This window comes from Pipistrellus kuhlii, unplaced genomic scaffold (genome assembly GCF_014108245.1).
Source record: "Pipistrellus kuhlii isolate mPipKuh1 unplaced genomic scaffold, mPipKuh1.p scaffold_m20_p_33, whole genome shotgun sequence".
Lineage (NCBI taxonomy): Eukaryota > Metazoa > Chordata > Mammalia > Chiroptera > Vespertilionidae > Pipistrellus > Pipistrellus kuhlii.
The window spans coordinates 1,152,594-1,178,108 of NW_023425533.1; the positions used below are offsets into that span (position 1 = coordinate 1,152,594).

General features: G+C 37.6%; 1 protein-coding gene across 1 annotated transcript in view; it reads left to right on the forward strand.

Annotated features, from left to right (window-relative positions):
* The window catches only part of IL1RAPL2 (interleukin 1 receptor accessory protein like 2), a 1,438,686-nt gene that overhangs the window by 116,115 nt on the left and 1,297,056 nt on the right, over positions 1-25,515 (forward strand). The gene's annotated exons all lie outside the window — the stretch shown is intronic.

Below are 25,515 nucleotides of genomic sequence, written 5' to 3' on the forward strand. Positions count from 1 at the left end.
GGTCATATTGCATGCCTCCACTTCATTTAGTTCAATTTCTGTCACTTCCTATTTTCTTTCCTTTAGACATTTTCCCCCCTCCCCATTTTCTTTTATCTCTGAGGAATCTATGCTTATTTTGTGTTGGACCTGTACCACTGCGTCAGGTCAGAAGAAGTGTCATGCATCCTGAGAGTCTCAGGAGAGCTCAGGAGCTGGGACACATAGGCTCAGCAGGTTGGTGGCAGCCCAATGTTTGCTGATATTCTCATGAGAGTTTAGTCATAAGGATACATGGCCCCAGGCAGTCGGTAGGAGCCCTGCACATGATAAGATTCTCGGGAGAGTTTAATTTCCGGGATGCACAGCCACAGGGAGTCAGCAGGAGCCCTGTGTGCACCAATTCTCAGGAGAGGTCAGGCACCAGGACACACGTTCACAGGGAATCAGTGGGAGCTCCACACATGACAAATGTCACACAATAATTCAGCTTCTGGGAATCATGGGGCTTGTGCCACTGGGCTGTGTTGGTGGGAAGGTAACATTCTCAGGGTCTCACAGAAGTCTGCACTCAGAAAGGTTGGAATTCCAGTGTCTATCCATCTGTAGCCAGTCTTTGTCCTGAGTGTCTGTAAAGTCCCAGTTTGCATCTGACGCTAGTCTGGATGGTGGTGAGGCTGAATTTATAGTCACATATAGTCACAGGAGCTCCGCCCTTCAAGATGGCATGGTTTCTGTGCCAGTACCATTCATTGGGAGTGCTTGCAGCAGTAGCAGGGGCTCTCTGTCTAAGTGAGCCTGGTCCTCCAACCCCTGAAAGTCCTATAGGATCTAACTGTCACACACACACACACACACACACACACACACACACACACACACATACACACACTATACATGTCCACCCACTCCCCTTTCACTCCATCACTCATTCATACTTTCACCCTCACTGCTGTCCTATTGGCTGCCATCTTCACTATTGCCCAGTTGTCAATCTTAATCACTCAATGGTCTGTTTCTGATAGGGCTTTAGGTGCAATGGTGCTGTTTTATTTTCTGGGATCAGATGGATTTTTTTTCGTACCTGACTCAGAGCTACTTCTTGAGTAGCCCAAAATATTACTCTGGCTTTGGTTGCTTAGAGATCATTTTAAGGAGACCAATGATATTGGCCGGCAACCTGGAGTTTTTATCCGTCTTGTTCTGAGAATAATGTGGTGGACCGGCCCTTTTTCCAGCCCAGTCACTGAGTGTCTTGGGGTTTATTCAGATCCTTTGTTTCCTTTGGATAGCTCAAAATTTAGGCTGGGTGTGGCAGGCTGTATTACCTATCTTGAGGCTACTGGGAAGGGCTAGCTCTTCATGAGACAAATGGCCACTTAGGTTTGGAAGGTTATGAATTTTCCAGTGCTGGAATCCTGGACACATCTCCCTGCTCTGCTTCCCTCCATAGCCTCTCCTCTGGCATCTCAAGCCTATGCCTCTTGCTACACTGCAGCCTTGGGTGAGTTTTTGCAATTGAAAAATCCTATGTTCTGGGTTTAGCTAATAAAAGTAAAGACAAAATAAAAAACAAAACTGGCACAAAACTGTGGGTTTTTCTCTCCCAGCACCATGCTCCTCTGGCCTCTTGTCAGGCCACCTTTCAGGTCGCACCCTTTTTCAGTAATGGTCTAATGGTTCCAGGCCACTAACAGCCATGTGGCTTTTTCTTTTCCCAGTTGGGTATTATGCCTGCCACCTAGATTTGCTACTTTGGTGCAATGCAGTTTCTTCCTCACCCTCTCAGCCTGGTGGCCAGGTGTCCCTCTTCAGCCCAGATCACCCTTCCTAATGTTTTCTAGGCATCCTATACCCTTCTTTTTTGTGAATTATCTCCTCAACTGTGTCTAATTTGCTCATTCTGGATTGATGCTCACCAATTTAGTTGCTTTTTCAGTCTGCCCCCAGGACTAGGTGCATGGTACATCTGTATATTCAGCTTATATATATATATATATATATATATATATATATTCCTACATCATTATCCAGGCATGCAAAGCTCAAATGATCTAGATTTAATTTACCATTCAGAGTAAATTCAGGCTTTGATTAGTCTTCATCACAACTTAACTCACTCTGAACAGAGTGGTATACTTCCACTATTATGAAACTTTTCTTCTTTATTCACACCTTTCCACCCCTATTTCCAGAATGTACTACCTCTACTTCTGTTCAATTCTACCCTTACCCAGATATAAATCTTTTCTTTCAAGGTCCAACTCAGAACTCATCTCCACAGCAACTTACTGGAAAATTCAGCTCAGACAATATTCCTTTGTTAATATGTCTGTATTGTATTTTAAATTACCTATGCCTTCATTTTCCATCCTTCTAACTTTCTCCATCTCTTCTCTTTTTCTTCTCCCCACCTTTATCTTCCTGCCTCTCTCTTCACCCCCGCCATGGCCCCTTCCTTCCTTCCTTCCTTCCTTCCTTCCTTCCTTCCTTCCTTCCTTCCTTCCTTCCTTCCACAATTACTTATTGAGTTTGTGCAAACCATTACATATTTGTTTCAGGGAACACAATAATTATGTCAAGCAGACACAGGGCTTCCCCTTATAGAGATCAATCTTAAATGGGGCAGAAAACTATTGATCAAGAGGTAGTCTATAATACTTGAAGTAAAAGAACATGTTTCTAAGGGAGTAGATGACAAAGGACTGATGTAAACAAAGAAAAATGTAGGGGGCACAGGGAACACCTCATAAAGAGGTCATCATTAAGCTGAAGTCTGAAGTTTGATCAGTTATCACTAGTTTCGGCAATAAGATTGGGAAGAGCATGAAAATAAGTTGCATATAGAAAGGTCCTGTGGTAAAGGAGGAGTGGAGCAAGTTCAAGGTAATAAAGCCATTCTGGTTATAATGACTCATTTTTGTTCATACTCTCTTCTCAAACATTGCATAACATTTTTAGACAGAGATGGTTTGTTGTGTTAATTTTTTTCTTTCATTTTTTATTAAGGTATTATATGTGTACATATCTTACCAACCCCCTCCCCTCCCATACATGCCCTCCCTCCTCAGAGTTTTGTATCCATTGGTTATGCTTATACGTATGCATACAAGTACTTCCTTTGATCTCTTATCTCCCCCATATCTCCCTACCCTCCACACTGTAATTTGACAGTCTCTTTATGGCTTTACTGTCTCTGTATCTATCTTTTTGTTCACTAGTTTATAATGTTTCTTATTACCCATAAATGAGTGGGATCATGTGGTATTTTTCATTCATTTACTGGCTTATTTCATTCAGCATGATGTTCTCCAATTCCATCCAGGTTGCTGCAAATTATAAGAATTCCTTCTTTTTATGGCAGCATAATATTCCATTGTGTAGATGTACCATAGTTTTTTGATCCAATCATCTGCTGAAGGGCTTCTAGGCTGTTTTCAAATCCCAGCTATTGTAGTTTGTGCTGCTATGAACATAGAGGTGCATATATCCTTTCTGATTGGTGTTTCTAGTTTCTTGGAATATATTCCTTGGAGTGGGATTACTGGGTCAAATGGGAGTTCCATTTTCAGTTTTTTGAGAAAGCTCCATACTGTTCTCCACAGTGGTTGCACCAGTCCGTATTCCCACCAGCAGTGCACAAGTGTTCTTTTTCTGTGCACACAAGCCAGCACTTGTCCTTTGTTGATTTGTTGATGATAACCATTCTGACAGGTGTGAGATTGTACTGCATTGTTTTGATTTGCATCTCTCGGATTATTACTGACTTTGAGCATGTTTTCTTGTGCTTCTTGGCCTTCATTTTGTTTTCTCTTGAAAAGATTCTATTTAGGTCCATTGCCCATTTTTAAATTGGATCATTTATTGGGTCGGAAACTAAGTAATTGCGGGTTTCACACATATATGGCTTCAGTTGAATTTTTAGGTTTGCAGACGTAGTACAAATGTAAAACACATTTTGTTATTTGATAGTTGGCTATTCAGCTGTTAATCAGTAAAAAAAGTTTTTTGATCTGTTTTGTAGTTTTCGTTTGACGTTCGTTGAAAAATGGAAAATCAAAAGGAACATTTTCGTCATATTTTGCTTTTTTATTTCCGCAAAGGGAAAAACGCATCGCAAGCTCATAAAAAGTTATGTGCTGTTTATGGTGACGAAGCCTTAAAAGAACGGCAGTGTCAAAATTGGTTTGCCAAATTTCGTTCTGGTGATTTTTCACTCAAAGATGAAAAACGCTCTGGTCGTCCAGTTGAAGTTGATGACGCCCTAATCAAAGCAATAATCAATTCGGACTGTCACAGTACAACACGTGAGATTGCAGAGAAGCTTCATGTATCACATAAATGCATTGAAAATCACTTAAAACAACTTGGCTATGTTCAAAAACTCGATACATGGGTTCCTCACGAACTGAAAGAATCACAGTTAACGCAACGCATTAGCAGCTGCGATTTGCTAAAGAAACGTAATGAAAATGATCCATTTTTAAAACGACTGATAACTGGCGATGAAAAATGGGTTGTTTACAACAATATCAAGCAGAAAAGATCGTGGAGCAGGCCAGGTGAACCAACTCAAACAACATCAAAAGTTGATATTCATCAAAAGAAGGTTTTGTTATCAGTTTGGTGGGATTACAAAGGAATTGTCTACTTTGAACTCTTACCACCCAACCGAACGATCAATTCTGATGTCTACATTGAACAACTAACGAAATTAAACAATGCAGTTGAAGAAAAGCGGCCCGAATTGACAAATCGAAAAGGTGTTGTATTCCATCATGACAATGCAAGGCCACACACATCTTTGGTCACTCGGCAAAAATTAATGGAGCTTGGTTGGGATGTTTTGCCACATCCACCATATAGTCCTGACCTTGCACCATCTGATTACTTTTTGTTTCGATCTTTACAAAACTCCTTGAATGATAAAAATTTCAATAATGATGATGATGTCAAATCGTACCTGATTCAGTTTTTTGCTAATAAAAACCAGAAGTTTTTTGAACGTGGGATTATGATGCTGCCTGAAAGATGGCAAAAGGTCATTGATCAAAATGGGCAATACATTACAGAATAAAGTTATTTAGTTCCATGAAATAATTGTCTTTGATTTTCTTTAAAAAATCCGCAATTACGTAGTTGCCGACCCAATATCTTCCCTTTATTAAGTTGTCTAAACTGTCTGTAGATGTTGGAGATTAAATCATTATCAGTGATAACATTTTCAAATATGTTCTCCCATACAGTGGGCTTTCTTGGTGTTTTGTTGATGATTTCTTTTGCTATAAAAAAGCTTTTTATTTTGATGTAGTCTCAGTTGTTTATTTTCTCGTTAGCTTCCATTGGTCTAGGGGCAGTATCAGTGAAGAAGTTCTTTTGGCACATGTCTGAGATTTTGCTGCCTGTGGATGCCTCTAGTATTTTTATGGTTTCTCATCTTATGTTTAAATCCTGTATCCATTTTGAGTTTATTTTTGTGCATGGTGTAAGTTGGTGATCTAGTTTCATTCTTTTGCAGGTATCTGTCCAATTTTGCCAACACCATTTATTGAAGAGACTGCCTTGACTCCATTGTATGTTCGTGCCTCCTTTGTCAAATATTAATTGAGCATAGTGATTTGGGTTGATATCTGGATTATCTATTCTATTCCATTGATCTATATATCTCTTCTTATGCCAGTACCAAGCTGTTTTGAGAACTGGCTTTGTATTACTGCTTGAAATCTGGTATTGAGATTCCCTTCTACTTTATTCTTCTTTCTCGGGATTGCTGTGGCTCTTGGTGGTCCTTTTTTGTTCCAGATGAATTTTTGGAGAGTTGTTTCTGTGTCTGTGATATATGCCACTGGTATTTTAATGGGGATTGCATTGAACCTACAAATTGCTTTGAGAAGTATGGATATTTTGATGATGTTGGTTCTACCAATCCATGAACATGGTATGTTCTCCCATCTGTTTACATTTTCCTCTCTCTCTTTTTTCAGTGTCATGTAGTTTTCCATGTATAGGTATTTCACTTCCTTAGTTACATTTGTTCCTAGGTATCTTAATTTTTTTGGTGTGAAGGTAAAAGGGATTGCTTTTTTAGTCTCTGTTTCTGAAGTTCACTACTGGTGTATACAAATGCCATAGATTTCTTGGCATTAATTTTATATCCTGCTACATTGACAAATTCATTTATTAAGTCTAATAGTTTATTTATTGAAGTCTTTGGGTTTTTTTATGTACAATATCATTTCATCTGCAAATAAGGACAATTTTACTTCTTCTTTTCCAATTTGTATGCCTTTAATTTCTTCTACTCTAATTGTAAAGGCTAGTACTTCCAGTACTATGTCAAACAGGAGTGGTGAGAGTGGGCATCCCTGTATTGTTCCTGTTATTAGAGGGAATGGTTTTAGTTTTTTCCCATTGAGTATGATTTTTGCTGTGAGTTTATCATATATAGCTTTTACTATGTTGAGGTATGATCCTTGTACTTCCAACTTGTTGAGTGTTTTTATCAGGAAAGGGTGTTGGATTTTATCAATTGCTTTTTCTGCATTAATTGATATGACTATATGATTTTTGTCTCATAATTTGTTTATGTGATGTGTCACGTTTATTGTTTTGTGGATATTGTAACATCCTTGCATTCCTGGAATAAATCCTACTTGGTCATGGTGTATGATCTTTCTGATGTGCTTCTGGAGCCGATTTGCTAGAATTTTGTTGAGGATTTTGGCATCTATATTCATGAGGGATATTGGTCTGTAATTCTCTTTCATTGTGTTGTCTTTATCTGGTCTTGGTATTAGGGTGGCGCTGGCTTCATAGAAGAAGTTTGAAGTGTTCCTTCCTCTTGAATTTTTTGGAATAGTCTGAGGAGGATAGGTTTTAGTTCTTCCTTGAATGTTTGGTAAAACTCTCCTGTGAAGCCATCTGGCCATGGGCTTTTGTTTGCTGGAAGCTTTTCGATCACTGCTTCAATTTCTTCCAAAGTCACTGGTCTATTGAGATTTTTAGATTCTTCGTGATTGAGTTTTGGAATGTTATATTTTTTTGGGAATATGTCCACTTCCCCTAGGTTGTTGAAATTTTGATGTAGTATTTTGTTCGAATAGAGTTTTTTGTAGTATTTTGTAACAAACCTTTGTATTTTGGCAGGGTCTGTTGTTATTTCAACTCTTTCATTTCTGATTTTGTTTATTTGAGTCATCTCTCTTTAATTCTTTGTTAGCCTGGCTAGAGGTTCATCAATCTTGTTTATTGTTTATCCTTTCAAAGAATCAGCTCTTGGTTTTGTTGATCTTTTGTATTGTTTCTTTGGTCTCTATGTCATTTATCTCCTCTCTGATTTTTATTATTTCCTTCCTTTTGCTTAGACTGGGCTTTTCTTGTTGCTCTTTTTCTAACTCTTTGAATTTTAGAGTTAGATAATTTGTTACTGTTTTTTTTTGTTTTTTGTTTTTTGTGTTTTTTTTTCAGTAGGCTTGTAGAGCTATGAACTTCCCTCTCAAGACTGCTTTTGCTGTGCCCCATAGATTTTGGATTGTTGTGCTTTCATTGTTATTTGTTGCCAGGATACTTTTAATTTCTTCCTTGATTTCTCTGGTAACACAGTCCTTGTTTAATAGCATGCGGTTTAGTCCCCATGTGTTTGATTTCTTTGGATTATTTTTATTGTAGTTGATTTCCAGTTTTATGCCATTATGATCTGAGAATATGCTTGATATGATTTCTATCTTCTTGAATGTGAAGAGACTTTGCCTATGTCCCAACATATGGTCTCTCTTTTAAAATGACCCATGTGCACTTGAGAAAATGTACATTCTGTGACCTTGGTGTGGAATGTTCTGAAGATGTCAATTAATTCCATTTGGTTTAATGAGTTATTTAGGACTGATATTTCTTTGCTAATTTTTTGTTTAGATGATTTGTAGAAGGGTGACAGTGGGGTATTAAAATCTCCTACTATGATTGTATTGCTATTAATCTCTCCCTTGATATCCTCCAGGAGTTTTTTTTTTTAAATGTATTTGGGTGCTCCTCAATTGGGTGCATATATGTTTACCAGGGTTATTTTTACTTCTTGGATTGCTCCCTTTAGTATTATGAAGTGGCCTTCATTATCTCTTGTTATGTTCTTCACTTTGAGATCTAATTTCTCAGATATAAGTATTGCTGCCCCAGCTTTTTTTTTTTTTTTCATTTCCATTTGCCTTAAAAACCTTTTTCTATCCCTTCACCCTCAGTCTGTGTGCTTCTTTTTTTCTGAAATGAGTTTCTTGTAGACAGCAGATATATGGTTTTGTTTTCTTATCCAATCCGTTACTCTATGTCTTTTGATTGGGGTATTTAATCCATTTACATTTAAAGTTATTATTGATAGATATTTACTTGTTGCCATTTTTATTCTATACCCCTGTGTTCATTCTTTGCTTCCTATTTCTTTTTTATTTTTACAGCAGACCCTTTAGCATTTCTTGCATTGCTGGTTTGGTGGTGATAAATTCCCTTAGACTTTTTTTTGTCTGTGAAGCTCCTGATTTCCCCTTCAATTTTGATTGATAGCCTTGCTGGGTACAGTATTCTTGGATTCAGACCCTTCCTTTGCATGACTTTGTATATTTCATTCCATTCCCTTATGGCATGATGATTTTCTGTTGAGACATCACTTGCTAGTCTAATGGGGGTTCCTTTATATGTAACTTTCTGTCTCTCTCTGGATGCTTTTAAGATTCTTTGTCATTGTTTGCAGTTTAATTATAATGTGCCTTAGCATCAGTCTTTTGGGATTCATTTTGCTTGGGACTCTGTGAGCTTCTTGGATTTGTGTGGGTTTTCCTTCTCTATCTCAGGAAAGTTTTCTGTCCTTTTTTCTTCAAACATCTTTTTCTATGCCTTCCTGTTTCCTTTCCTTCTGGAACCCCTATCATGCGAATATTGTTTTGTTTTGTATTGTCCCAAAGTTCCCTTAGCTTTTCCTCATGCTTTTAAAATAAATTTTTTCAGAAGCTGCTCTAATTGGGTATTTTTTTTTCCTTCTTGTCTTCTAACTCACTGATGCGGTCCTCTGCTTCTTCTAGTCTACTCTTGATGCTTTTGAGTTCTTTACAGTAGCAATGTCATTTTTCATTTCTTCTTGGTTCTTCATTTTCTCTTGGTTCTTACTCATATTGTCAAATTTGTCTTCCATTCTTTTTAGCCATCTTATGATAATTTCTCTGAATTCTTGCTCTGGTAGGTTGCTCCCCTCTAACTCATTTACTTCCTCTTCTGGTGATGCCTGCTTTTCCTTCATATGTGGGCTGTTTCTTTGTCTCCCCATGCTCTCTCTTTTTAGGATTTCTGGTTATGTAGTTCTCTCCTTTTCATCTTGAGGTAGAGCGCTCCTTTGAGTCCAAGTGTTCATGCCACCTGGGACTAGTGTTCTGGGGCTCACAGCTGCTTGGCATTCACTGTCGCTGTGGATATTCAGGCCTCTGACACAATCCACTTTTCCTTTAAAGATGGAGAGATTTCCCCATCCCAGCCCATGGGTAGCTCTCAGAAAGGACCAAGCCCTGCTTTGGGTGCTTCCCTGTTAGGGGAACCCTGATCAACAGTCTCCCACCTTCTCCTGGAGTTCGCCTGTCCCTAAGCTTGCTGACAAACACTCCCAGTGTGACCCTCAGCTGCTTTCCCTTTATGCTTCGGGACAAGGCTCAGAAACCGTCTATCTATTCTTCCACCGTTTTGGAGATCCCTATTGTGTTAATTTTTACTTAATTCATTTGAAAGGAGTTTACTGATCATTGGGTACAAGACCCAATAATTTCTAAAAGGCTTTTTTGGCTTGCTGAAGGTCATATACACAAAGACATGGGTCTCCTGTACACCCCCTCCTCATGTTCAGTTTTATTTTATTTATATGATTCTTTATAACTTTGTGAATTGTCAGTGAATCTCTGGAACAAGCATCTTTCTGTCGAATATTGTTGAGAAATGCTTTTATTTATAGGTGGTAATTGTATGATCATCTGTAGAACAGGAGCAAGAAGGAAGTTTTAGCATCAAAAAGTGTTTCATTACATGGAAGCATTTTTTAGGGAAAATGTATAATACAGTCTCAGGGAAAAGAAGTACCTGCTAGGGAAGAAATCTATATTTGTTAAGGATCATGCTGACTAAGCTTTGGAAAACATATGATAAAGACTCAAACTTTGAGGAAAATCTGTATGAAATAAGAGATGAAGGACATTATCATCATCAGAATTCAGAAAGAGTTGGATTTAATCCTGTTCTAAACAAATACCTTGAGACTGAAAGATTTTTTTTAAAAAGAAATAATTTATATGGAGCTGCATGCTTGTGGCTGTTTTCAAACATAGCCCTAAATTTTTTTGACATTCTAACCATTAACTAGTATGGATTTATGTCTCTTTATAGTATGGATTTATGTCCTGGTATATGGAATTTGGCCTCTATGATGGCTTGACCAATAGAATACAGTGAAAGTGACAATGCCAGTTTCTGGGCCTATGTCTTAAGAAAGTGGCAAGTGCTACCTCTTTCCTCATGGGAAACTCTTAAAATTTAGCTATCATGCTAAAAAGATGCAGAGAAGCTCATGGAAAGACACACATGGAGAACCAAGGCCTATGACTTACAGCTCTTGGTGAGTTTCTACCACTTACCAGTCATGTAAATGAACCATCTTCAAAGAAGATCCTACAACCCCCAGTTGCACCATCTCAGCTGACACTTATGGAACAGAAACAAGCTTATCCTGACAAGACCTACCAAAAGTTGCAGATGTGTGAGCTAAGTGTATGATTTTTATTGTTTGAAGCAAGTTAAGTCATGGAGTGGTATTTTATTTTATTTATTTATTTATTTTTTTCTTATTTTATTTTTAATAAATCTTTATTGTTCAGATTATTACAAATGTTTCTCAGTTTTCCCCCCTGCATAGCTCTCCTCCACCAGGTTCCCACCCCACCCTCTGCCCTCTCCCCACCCCCATTGTACTCATCCATAGGTGTACAGTTTATGTTCAGTCTCTTCCCACACCCCCACGCCCCTTTTCCCCGAGAATCGTCAGTTCACTCCCCTTCCATACCTCTGATTCTATTATATTCACCAGTTAATATTGTTCATCAGATTTTTAAATTCCCTTGGTTTTTAGATTCACTTGTTGATAGTTATGTATTTGTTCTTCATAATTTCTATCTTTATCTTCTTCCTCTTTCTAAATAACCCCCTTCAGCAATTAATATAATTCTGGTTTGGCGGTGATGAACTGCTTTAGCTTAAATTTATTTGTGAAGCTCTTTATCTGGCCAGGCACTCAGCCTCCCCCTCCTCTCCGGCTCAGTTCTCTCCCTGCGAGCAATATGTCTGTACCTTAGGCTTTTACAGCTCCTCTGATTTTCCTTCTGGTTTTCTCTTTCCTTCTCGTTGTAGAATTTCCAGTCAGTCAACTTTTCTGTAGTTTTGTGTAATGTCCATTTTGTATTTTAGTTGTATTTTATTGAAATTGTTGTATAAGGCTGTAGTTAGGTGTTTATTTATGCCTCCATCTTGGTTTCTCCCAAAAGTTTCTGGAGTGGTATTTTAGACAGTAATTGATAATTCAATACATTTGGGGAGATCATTCAAATTTTCTGAGCACTGAATAAGTAAGAAAGATCTCAATTCAATTAGAAGTTCAAGACAAATGGTATAAGCCAAAAATGACCTGGTAAATTGAAACAACACCAAAACAAATTCAACAACCAGAGTGAGCAATTATGTGTCTCAGGGAAATGTAGCAGTGAGGATTCAATTTAAGGTGAGTGGGTACAAAATATACAAACTAAAAAGCAATGGTCAGATTCTAGGAAAGTAAAATTAGAACTGTGTGAGTTGGCAAATGGCCTATTTGAGAACATAAATAAAACAGGATAGGGTTAAAAACCAGGTCACCAGCATGGATGTGAATGTCTGAGGCCCTTGAATATCTGGCTGCACCCTGGATTGTCTCTTCCTCAACCTGATTCTGGCTTACAGTTTAACCCCTGCATTCCTAGCCCATCTTCTTCCCTATAGGGCCTTGACATATATTATTCTAAGTATCCTGGGGCTCTGAGGGTTTCAGTTTACACAAAGTGAATGATATTCCTTTCAGTCTACGTATATGAGCTAAAAATTTTTGAAGAAGATGGAGGATAGGGATAATATATTTCAAAACTGTTCGTCAAATATGGGACTAGAGTTTGAAAGTGCAACACCAATTTTTTAAAATTTCTTTATTGATTAAGGTATCACATATTTGTCCTCATTCCCCCATTCCCATCCCAAACCCCTCCCCACACATACCCCCACCCCCTGTTGTCCATGACCACTGGTTAGGCTTATATGCATGCATACAAGTCCTTTGGTTGATCTCTCCCCTTTACCCTCCTCCCCTACCTTCCCTCTGAGGTTTGACAGTTTGATCGATGCTTCCTTGTCTCCAGGTCTGATTTTGTTCATCAGTTTATGTTGTTCATTATTTCCCATAGATGAGTGAGATTATGTGATACTAGAAATACACTTATAAGAACCGAAAATGAGACAAGCAATAATGGTTATGCTGAGACACAAATGAATCAGTCTGTAGTTAGTTTCATTCTGGGCCAATAGTTATTTCGAGTCCCAATTTCAATGTCAAACAGTCTCTTATATATGTACATATCAGCATCGCTGCAGGTTGCCCAGGACCAAACCAGAGAGGGTTGAATCTGTATTACCACCATTTGTCCACCATCCAGACTGAAATATCAATACCAATTTTTTAAAATAAATTGTTTCTGAGATGAGAATGAGTATTTATGACCTAGAATCAAAGTTGAGGATAAAGGTCTACAGAAGACTCATTCTTAGTTTGAAAAATGTGGAATATATGTTTATTTAAGAGCTTTTGTGTCAAATCATCATGACTAAAACCAGGGATTAAATAATGAATGATACCACATTTGGTATCAAGTAGTTCTTGCCTATTCTTTTTAACAGATGAATATATAGAATATATTAATACAACTAAGAAATGAGCAATGTATAAATGCTAACTATGAGCAAAAATGTTTTCATGTTTGATGGTGAGGTTTTCACATTTGATTAAGTTAGGCATTGGAGAATGCAATCACTTCATTTGTTATTATTTCTGGAAAGCTTAGTGTTAGTTTGACAGGTAAAATGGCTGTTTTTATATGAAAATTCAATAGAAGTTTCAATTCTGAGAGTATTTTGGAACAATTGATGCTCCTGGGGAGTGAATGATATTTATGCTTTTCTAAGGCTCGCTCACCAGTATGGGTGCTATTCTATAAATGGAATACTCTACAGTCTCCAGACATATGCCATATTCATTTTATCCAGATGATGAATGACTTATTGATAGTCCAGGCTTTGTACTATTTGTGACTCCAGTTCTTTTAATATCTATAATATCATGGAAATGACACTGGGAGAGATTTTATGAATGGTCACTATTCAGCTGTAAATTTTCAGTGAAGCCAAAGGGCAATTGGGAGTGAGGGGTGCCATAAGGTCAGCTTGAATAAAATATTACTTGAAGTCTGTATATTGCCATTTTGAGATCTTGGGAGTAAATAGAAACCTTTTTGAACACTACCACATTTTGGATGAGTTTCCATTTTAGAAGCTCCAAAAAACTACCACAAGTCTGATTCAAAAGTGTTTTTCAGAAGATTGCCAAAGATTGTGCAGTGATGTTGGCAGGAGAAGAAACAACAAGCAGATTTTTTAGCAGAGAGGAGATTATTCTGGAAAATTTTTTTCTTGGCATTCAATGAGAAAGACTGGAAAGGAAGCTAGTTCAAAACAAAGATGATGGTGCCTGTCTTGAGTGTGCATCTGCCTAAAAATACGCTTACAAATTTAAGAATTCCAAGCCCCTAAAATAACTTTAGAAAAATATAGTCATTAATTAACCTCTTGAACTTCACATAAAAACTCTCTGGCACTGGAACTAATCTTTTTGACAACTTGCTGTTATTGTGATAATAATTTGCTTTCTTCTATTTATTTTTAACTTTCTCCCTTCTGTAATTAATCCACTTTTAGAAAAACCTGGATAGTTAGAAATTCATAGCTGCTTTAATCATTGACTGGTTGTATGATCTTTGATAAATCCTGAATCTCTATAGACTCCTTTTTCTCATATGTACGAGAAAGAAAATAAACTATATGGTATGTTAGCTCTATTCCAACTCTAGAGTCAATGATTTATTTGTACCTAAGCTATAAAATCATGGGTCAGAGAGATCAGCATTTATAAACTTTCTCTTCATCTCTGACTACTGTTGAAAATGGGAGGATCATAGAATTCCTGAATAACCTACAGAATAACCCCTTTAACGAATGATGATGACAAAATTCTGAGGTTATAATTTGCATGCATATCACTGCTTGAAGACATATTTACTCAGTAAATATTCATTAATTATAAGTTATATACCAGGCATTGTGCTAGATTATGGCATACTGCAGTTAAAAGACCAGCTGAAAATTTAAAATATTAAATACTTTAATTATAAAATTATAACAGGTTGATTGTTAAGAAGAAGAATTCTAATGGGTGAACTTACCCTATTGAAGAAAAGGGGTTAGAGTGAGTTCATAGAAGGCTTCCCTAAAGAATATATATTCCCAAATATTACAGGAACAGTATGAAAGAAGTCCACACTAAAGGTTTGATTATTAAACTAGTTTTTTTTAATTTATTCCATTGTTTAAGACAATAAATTCTAGATCTTCATTATTTATCAAAAATGAGTTTGGGATAGAACAAGCAGATGGCTCAGGGAGAACTATACCTGTGGTTAGAAAAAATAAACACAAAAACCACATTATAACATAGCATTGGTGGGATTGTCCATGTAAGTATTAATGTAAATGCATACTTGATTTTCATTTTCCACAAAGAGGATTTGTTAAGATTTTGTGGATGCTTGTGAACTGAACCCAGGAGTCCATATGATAAAATTATATAAAGAGTGAATGAGAACACCCGGGTTAAAATCTTGGGTCCTCAAACTTGCTAGCTATGTAGCTTTGGATAAGTTATTTAACCTTTTCTGAAAAATGTGAGAATTAAATTAGATAATCTATGGAAAGGGTTTAGTCCAGTGCCTGGCACCTAGGAAAGTCCATACTAACATTTAAGTAAATGTTAGCTATTATTGTTGTTAGTATTTAAGACAAGACAAATAGTAATCACTGTCTTATTCTTCATGTTTCTGGAAGTAATACATACGAAATTTATCAAATAACCATTTCCCATTATACTTCTTACCCTAAATAATGGATGTCATGGAGAAAAAAAAAAAAAAAAAAAGGAATGGGAGATGTTGAGGCTTTTAGAAAAATGTCAGAGAACTAAGAAAATTCCTGCTATAGTTTTGTGGGAGAAGAGGATGAAAGCAATTCATAGGAAAGTTATAAACTTACTAGTAAGTATTATTGTAATATAATTTTAAAGTCGCTGCAATTGCTCACAATGTAAAATAATTTTGTTCTGGTACTGGGAGAAAGAGTGATCTAGAGAGAGCAAGAGATCTTTAAAATATTTTTAATGGAGTTGCTTAATGTAGGGTTTACTTGTAGGGGTCCTAATATCCTTCCTTGAAATCATAGCTATACTAGATGTATCAGTTAATAATGTAGATTGTTTTCAATAGATGGAGTTACACATATATTGATATATATGTGATTTGATATGTATATTATTTTGTTGTACTGACAAAAATCTTCAAATCTTCATATGTCAAATTTGCTGAAGGTATTAACATCATACATATTTTTACATTTAAAAATGTCAAATTTTGTGCCAAAAAAGAGCATTTGAGGGAAGTTTTAATTCATTACTTTAGTTTGAAGAAAAGTGCTGCTGAATACTTTGTGAAGCTTATGGTGAACATGCTACATCTCAAGATACTTATGAAAGCCTGTTTAAATGCTTTAAAAGTGATAATTTTGATGTGAAAGACAAAGACATCCTGGTCAACTGAAAAAGTTTGAAGAACAACTATAAGCATTATTTGATGAAGATGCATGTCAAACTCAAAAATAACTTGCAGAGAGATTAAATGTTGCTCAGCAAACAATTTCTGATCATTTACAAGCAATGTAAAAGGTTGTAAAGAAAGGAAAATGGGTGCCACATCAACCGAATAAAAGACAAATGGAAAACCAAAAAGTCATCAGTAAAATGCTGCTTCAACATCAGGAAAGAAAGTCTTTTTTTTTTTTTTTTTTTTTTTGCATTGAATTGTGATTGGCAATGAAAAGTGGATTTTTTTTTTTTTTTTTTTTTTTTTTTTTTTTTTTTTTTTTTTTGAGAATCCCAAATGCAAAAATCATGGGTTGATCCAGGTGAACAATCAACATTGACTTGCAAGGCCAAATTGCTTCAGAAAGAAGACAATGCTCTGCATTTGGTGGGATAAGGTGTGGTATATTATGAACTTCTAAAACCAGATGAGGATGCAGAGAAAGAGGAACCCTCGTGCACTGCTGGTGGGAATGCAGACTGGTACAGCCACTGTGGAGAACAGAATGGAGCTTCCTCAAAAAACTAAAAATGGAACTCCCATTTGACCCAGTAATCCCACTTATAGGATTATATGCCAAGAAACTAGAAACACCAATCAGAAAGGATATATGCTATGTTCATAGCAGCACAATTCACCATAGCTAAAATTTGGAAACAGCCTAAGTGCCCATCAGCAGATGAGTGGATTAAAAAACTGTGGTACATTTACACAATGGAATACTACACTGTGGTAAAGAAAAAGGAGTTCTTACCATTTGCAGCAGCATGGATGGAACTGGAGAGCATTATGCTAAGTGAAATAAGCCAGTCAGAGAAAGATAATTATCACATGATCTCACTCATTTATAGAATATAGTGAACAACATAAACTGATGAACAAAAACAGATCCAGAGGCAGAGAAGCATCCATCAGATGGTCAAACCTCAAATGGAAGGTAGGGGAGGGTGGGGGTAAGGGGGAGAGATCAACCCAATGGACAAAGACAAAAAAGGGGGGTAAGGGTATGAGTGGGAGGGTGGGGGGCAATGTGGGGATAAGGACACATATATAATACCTTAATCAATAAAGAAATTTTAAAAAGTCAATGGAAAATATCCTCCTCTGAGGATTAATAGAAACCAAAACATAGTCAGTAGCTGATATGCTCTCCCTTCCTTCAAATGCTCACTTGTACATGGGGAATGTAGTAGATTATTTGTTGGCTTTTTAATTTTTTAAGAAAAAACAATCTTTATAATGGACACCTAAATACAATATGGTTTTTAAAAGGAAAACAACAACAACAACAACAAAACAACCCATAGGTGAAACCATTAATACTGATTGCTACTGACAACAAATAATCAATTTGAACTACACTTTGATCATGAAATGACCAGAACATTACTGAAGACATGGCAAAGTAATTTTGCTTCATGATGACACACCATGACACACTTCAAAACCAGTTAAAGACACATTAAAAGATATTGCCTGGAAAGTATTAACCCACCGCTGTATTCACCAGACATTGCTCCTTCAGATTACCATTGTTATGATATATGGCACATATACTTTCTGAGCAGCACTTCAAAACATACAAAGAAGTGTAAAATTGGGTCTCTAAATGGTTTGCCTCAAAATAAGAAAAGTTCTATTGGGGTGGTATCCACAAATTACCTGAAAGATGGGCAAATGTGTAGCTAGTGATGGACATTACTTTGAATAAAGCATTTTTGATGTTTCTCTTGAAACTGTCATGTTTTCTTCTATTACAAAAGCCATTATTATTAACCGGTACACATAGTAATTTAACTGTCTTAGTAGAAACTTCTCATATATCACATTCTCAGTATATAATCATTTAATGATCAGAACAATGATGTATTTGAGTCATATCATGTAGCTTAATGATGAATGTTATTATCCAATAAAATATTTATAGCTTTTTGTCTTGGTATGATTTTTGCTAGGCATGTTATGAAGTAATAGGCAAAACTTAGTTTTCTCCCTCAAAGTCAGTGTGGATGTATTTTCTTGAAATTTCTAGGCTCATAATTGTCTTTGTATATTTGACTTTACTATGAAAATGCTTCTCTTCAATGCTGATTGAACTTAGTTCTGTATTTCACTGTGAAACTCAGATATTTCTTTTGGTACTACTGTGCCCTAGTTCTTACGATTTATGTATCTCCTTTGCTAACAAATACCTCTTGTTAAAATCATGGCTTTCCATATGGATCACTGTCATTCACACCTTTGCTCATGTGCCCTACATATGTGTGAAATGATTTCCCAAATCCTTGTAGACTAGGTAATTCTATCCCATCAGTCAAGTCTGTCTCTTGCTACTTATCAACTGTTTATAGGCCACACTCAACTTTTATACTATGTTTTTAATCTATATACTGTATATATAATAAAAAGCCAGTGACCAAACGCTATCAGGACTAGAATGACTGATCACTATGATGCCCACTGTGGCCAGTGAACCGGCTAATCATGGGTGGGGGCTGGTGGCCAACTGCCTGTGCTCCCCCCCCTGACTGGCTCCACCCCTAATGGCCCCCACCACTCCAATCAAGGGCAAGGCCTGTCGGCCAACCTCCTGCCACCCCTCCCCTTGGCCAGTCCCCCATGGGCCGCCACCACTGCAATAGACCTACAGCCCCTATTCCCAGCTGACCTTACCCCCTTAACCCGCCTTACCCCAATAGGGGTGCAGCTGGCTGGCCAACCACCTGTGGCCCCTCCTCCTGGCCATCCCCACCCTAGATGGGCCTCCACAACCCTGATCAGACCACTGCCTCTCTTCCCAGCCAGATCCACCCCTGATTGGCCCGCCATTCTGATTAGGGGCAGGGCCAGCTGGAAAACCACCTATAGTTCCTTCCCCCAGCTGGCCCCACCTCCAATTGGCCTCCTACACCAATCGGGGGTGTGGCAGCCCCTTTACACAGCGGGTCTGGCCCTGATTGGGCCCTCATGGGGGCAGGCTCGCTAAACCCCACCTAAGCACAAATTCATGTACTGGGCCTCTAGTAAAATATAATGCCCTAGAACATCTACATATTGTGAGAGCCCCTCACCCTCCAGTCCTAGTACATGACTATATTTAGGGAGATACTCAATAAATATATAATGACTTGAATTCTGTCCTTTGAAATAGTGTGATATGAGAAGAAACAATGTACACAGAACATTTGTATTATAATATCTCCACAATTATGTACATTTGGGGAGAAGAATAAGGGAAGCACATTTCAGATCCTTTCTAGGCAAACAAAGATAGAGCTGTCACTTTCTTCTGGTCAAAGACAAGTGTGGACCCTTGAATACTTGTCTTTGAGACACACTAGGGTTTGGGGAATCAGTGCAAACAGTATTTACTAGTATAGCATCTGAATATTTTCATTTGTTTATCATATCTCATGATAGCTAATATACTGATTAATCAGAAGGCCAGAAGAATTTATTTGACTTTATTGTCCAGTGAACTTATTTTTCATAAGTTTAAGAATGGCAGTTTGGAGGATAAGTTTTCCTACAGACTGCATTTCTTGAACTAAAGTCTGGGTTAGGAGCATAAACAATGTGACTGTATAAGTTGTCTTGATTTTGACACTGCTAGAAATAGCTCTAATGTGACAATATAGGATACTAGAGGCCGGCCAGTGCATAAAATTCACGCACAGGAGGGGGAGGGTCCCTCAGACCGGCTCTTGCCCTCTGGCAATCTGAGACCCCCTCAGGAGATGTCCAACTGCAGGTTGAGGCCCAATCCCTGGCAGTCAGACATCCCTCTCGCAGTCCAGGATGTTGCATGCACCAGTGACAATACTTTTCATACAGGTGAAAGGCATCTTGCTGTTGTATGGGCAACTACATTTTTTTTTTTGCCCTGATCCTTCTGAGGCAGTAGTACTTTTTCCCCCATCTTATAGGTGGGAAAACTGAAGAATAGAAAAATTAAGTCATTTGCTTTGTTATAAGTGTCAGAATCAGGGCTGACCACAAAATGTGCAAATCAGAGTCCATGCATGTCATCATTGCATTGTCCTATTTTTTTCAGTGTTAAAGTAGTCTTACCAGATTTTAATTTTTAAATCTAAGAGACTGTTCCCAATATATAGGGATGCATGTTCATCCCCATTTATAATAAACAGGATTTGGATAGTTTGGATATTCTTCTGATGAATGAGGATTAAGCAGTCACAGATCCCTTTCAAATACCCCAGAAGCTACCTTCCTTGTTTAACTGTGTATGGATATATCAAAGAAGGATTACTTTAAAATAAAAATATTTACAATGTCAAACATGAGTTCCATTAGCTAATTGTTAGTATAATATGCTTGTTTCCCTTAAGCATATGGGAGCCAGATTGTGATGTAGAAATGCTTGGGTTTAAAGTAGAATTGAGACTACTACATTGCAGAGCCTAAATGATCACAAGGGATAGATAACAAGAACATATTCTAGAGCCTGCAACAAATAATTTAAAGTATAATTCCTACTTCAAATAATGCTGCAATGCACATGAAACCTATATAATTTTATTAACCAATGCCATCCCAATAAGTTCAATAAAAGTCCTATATAATAAAGAGATAATATGCTAATTAGACCAAACAGCATAATGACCTTCCAGATGACCTTCTGGACAAAGTCGGGGCTGCAAGGGCTGGCTGAGGCAGTCAGGGCTGTGAGGGCCAAGCCCCTTGCTTGAATTTAATGCAACAGGCCTCTAGTAAGTAAATAAAAATAAGTGTTATTGCTAAAAGTTTACTTAATGTTTGATTTTTCTTCTCTCAATTTATGTGTTTATTCCAAACCTAATCAAATCTCTGAAAAGATTTACAGCATCACACTCAGGGTTTCTTATAACAGATACCACAGTCTGGGAAGGGAAATGTCACAACAATCTATTCCATATAGTATGGAAAGCGAACATTACAGACAGCTTTCTCAGAGATCGCAGTTTTTGTTTTTGGGTGTTTTCTTTTTCCATTGATCTTATGGAATCTCTGTGATAAAGGCAAAGACGATTATCCTTACTTTGTAGGTAAGGATACTGAAGCACCAAGAGGTTGCGAGTAAATGACAGAATCAAAATGTGAACTTAGATGTTCTGGCCCCAAATCCATTTTTCTGTCTATGATGTATAAATAACGTATCACAGTGTTGTAGTTAAAAATTTCAAGTAAAAATTATACTATCTCAATTTACAGTATTTTTAGATTTCTGTTTTCAAATATCTGAAAAATTCATAGTTTAAAAAATGGTGTCACATTAAGTGCCCCAGATAGTGGGAATACCACAAAGACAAACTACTAGATTGGGGTTTACTGAGTTTATTTTATATTGAACCCAGAGAAGGGAAGCCTTGATTTAAGTAAATGCAATATAATAAAACCCTAATATATTAAGACCTAATATATGAAGGATTTGTTTTAAATAAGGAATTCCATTTGTATATTTTAAATTAAATGGCAAAACATATTAATCTCTAGAGGCTTCAACAGAAACACACCTGTTATGTAAAGCAAAATTCACATATATTACCCAGCAGTCATGCAAAATCAACAAATGACATTGTTGTTTCAGCTAAATCTTAAGTCCTTCTTATGTGATTTTTGCATATCTACAGTGATGTAGCACTCTTTCCTAATATTCACCCATTGACACATTTGGCATCTATGTAATGAAGAAAGATTACGGATTTTTACAGCTAAGCAGGATCAAACAGATTCATTTATGTATGTTTGTATTGGAGCATCAGGGAAATGTATTGCTTAGGTAGAATATGATGTGCGGTGCCAGATAACAAAAGATATGCTTTCTTGTGCTTTTCATCAAATTTGTATCTCTTTCAGGATAACTTTCATTTAAATAGCCTCAAAATAAAGTACTAAATATTACGCAACACACAGAGAACTGAAGAGAATCCAAGATGGTGGCATAGATAAACACCTAAACTGCTGCCTCACACAACAATATCAAAACCACAACTAAAAGACAAAATGGACAACAGGAAAGCTGGCTGAGTGGAAATTCTACAACCAGAAGGAAAAAGAAAAGCACATTGAGACTCATAGAAGCTGCTAAGGGCTGAGGTACAGACATGCACATGTGCGGAGAGGACAGGTGGCTGACTACACGGGCAGCTAAGTGTGTGGCTGGCTTTCTAAAGTGGGAGGGAGATGAAAACTTCCAACTGCATTGAACTCCAGTCCTGGGTGAGACTTTGGGAACCCAAACTCATTTTGGGGGAAATCTCCACTGTCAGGAAATGAGAAAGCTCACTGGGACTCAGGGGAGCTATGGAAGGCAGAGGTCCAGAGGGGCATGCACCTTCAGAGAGGATTGACTGCTGAGTGAGTGCATGGGTGGCTGAGTGTGTGGCAGGCTTTCTAATGCGGGAGCTTCCTACTGTGCTGAACTCCAATTCTGAGTGAGTTTCTTGGAAACCAGACTCATATGGGGAGAAACTGGACTGTCTGGCAGCAGGCAAAACTTGAGAGCAGCTTCCTCTCAGAGGTGCTTGCAGTGATTACCAAGGGACACTGAGACCCAGGGGCCTCATAGGGCAGGACTGACAGGAAGCCAAGGCTGTCTGCTCTGCCCTGAGATTCTACCCCATCCAAGCTGAGCACAGAGACTATTACAAGTATTCTCCCATAATGTTGTCTCCAGTACAGAAGTTCTCCCAGCGTAGACTCAGCTGATCCTCACAGCCAATTGTCCTGTAGGTAATTTCCTCCCAGGGATACCAACAGCAATCAAGACTTAATTACAACAAGGTTGTGCACATAGTCCACAAAGGGGTGCACCAAAAGTGTCCACCTCAGATAACTGGAGGAGGCTGAGCCACTGGGCCATATAGGACACCTACCAAAAAAAGCTACTCTATCAACTCAGGGAAGCAGCAAAAATGCAGAGACAAATAAACAGATCACAAATGAAAAAAATGGAGGAAAGCAAATGACTGGATATAGACTTCAAAATCACAGTTATAAGGATTTTCAAGAATTTCCTAGAAAAGGCCAATAAATTTAGTGAGACCCATGAAGATATGCAAAAGGACCAACTAGAAATTAAAAATACATTGACTGAAATTAAAACATATATATATATATATATATATATATATATATATATATATATATATATATATTATACAGAGACCCAACAGCAGACTAGAGGAATGCAAGAATTAAGTCAAAGATTTGAAATACAAAGAAGCAAAAATCACTAAACTGAGAAAGAAAAAAGAAAAAAGAATTCAAAAATTTGAAGATAGTGTAAGGAGCCTCTAGGACAACCTCAAGCATACCAACATCTGAATTATGGGGGTGGCAGAAGAAGAGAGAGAGCAAGATACAGAAAACCTATTTGAAACCCCCACCTGGTGAAAGAAATAGACTTACAAGTACAGGAAGCACACAGAACCCCAAATAAAAGGAATCCAAAGAGGACCACACCAAGACACATCACAATTAAAATGCCAAGAGAAAAAGAGAATATTAAAAGCAACAAGAGAAAAATAGTTAAGTACCTACAAGGGAGCACCCATACAATTGTCAGCTGATTTCTCAACAGAAACTATGTCAAAATAGGAGAGGCAAGAAATTTTCAAAGTGCTGAATAGAAAGAATCTACAACCAAGATTCCTCTACCCAGCAAAGTTATCATTCAGAATTGAAGGTCAGATAAAAAGCAACACAGATAAGAAAAAGCTAAAGTAGTTCATCAACACCAAACCTGTATTATATGAAATGCTGAAAGGTATTCTTTAAGAAGAGGAAGAAGATGAAAAAGGTAAAGGTAAAAACTACAGGGGAACCTCTTTCCCCTCCCTATGTGGGAGTCTGTACTTGTTCTTCAATAAATCTCCATCTTTGTTATATTGATATAAAAAAATCATGGACAACAAATACATGTCTATCAACAAGTGAATCTATTGATACAAATCAAGTGAATAAAAAATCTGATGAACAGAATAAACTGTTGAATAGAATAGAATCAGGGGCATAGAAATGGTGTGGACTAACAATTCTCAGGGGAAAAGGGTGTGGGGGGGTATGGGAAGAGACTGGACAAAATTTGTACACCTATGGATGAGGACAGTGGCGAGGGGAGGTAAGGGCAGAGGGTGGGGTGGGAACCGGGTGGAGAGAAGCTATGGGGGAGAAAAAGAGAAACAACTGTAATAATATCAACAATAAAGATTTATTAAATTTAAAATATTATGCAACCCTCTCATGAACGAATTGGCTTTTAGACTAATCTTAAAGGATATGCAGTGATTTTAATAGCCATAGGGATTTGGACCAAATCCAAGAAAATGCCCTCTTGCAATTTTTCTGGAGTATAAGTCTTATTTCTTTTTCTACAAATATTTATTGAGCACCTGTCATATTCCAGGTACTGTTCTAAGTTCTGGGTATATAACAATTTAATGGAAAAATAGTCTGCCCTAATAAAAATCTTCCCTCACATACCCCACATTTTAGTGAGGGAAATAAACCATCATCAACATAAATAAGTAAAATATATAATACAGAATGTTAAAGTTGAACAGAAAAACTCAAGGAAGTGTAAGATGAAGTGTATGGGTGGGGTTTTATATAAAGCGTCCAGGAAAAGTGTCACTAAGAATGTCTTACTTGAAAGAAGTGAGGGAACAAGCCATGGGGATACCTGGGGGAAGAATATTCTAAGCATGGGGAACAGCAAGTGCAAAGGCCCTGAGATAGGAGCATGCCTTGATTTTTTTAGGGATGGCAATGAGGCCAGCATGTTCAGAGGGGAATGAATATACACAAATGGAAGAGAAAAACAGGTCAGAGGTAACCAAGGTCCAGATTGGAGAGGGACTTGTATAATAGGTCCAATTGGCTAAGCGAAGTGTTGTATAGGGTGTGGATAAATGAGTCTGGATTTGAGTGAGCTACTATGGCTGGATATATGAATTTAGATAGCATCATCAAATACAATATATTGCATTTAAATTTAGGACATTGGGTGAGTTTACCTAAAGAATTATTGGATTCATTGGGGTCCCTCAGCTTAGTTTGCACACTATTGCAACCTGGGACCCCTGGGGGGGGATGTTGGACTGCCAGTTTCAATATCTCCCAAGGGATGTAGTAGTACATGAAGTGGCAGGTAGCCAGGGAGGAGCCTGAGCCTGAGCCTAGGGCAGTCACTGTTCTGCTCCCACTCATACTGGACCTGCTGCACCTGCCACCACTCTTGCTATTGCCAGTGGGTCAGCTGAGCAGCACTCCCACTGTGGGAGTGCAGTGAGCACCAGAGAACAGTTTCTCCATTGAGTTGAGTGTCTTACCTCTGGTGGTCAGTGCACATCATAGCAACCATTCATTTGGTTGCTTAGGCTTTTAAATATATAGATAGAAAAAAGGAACACGTCTGGTGACATGAGAAAATAGGTTACAAATTAGTACCCATAGAATAGTTTCTTTTTGGAGCATT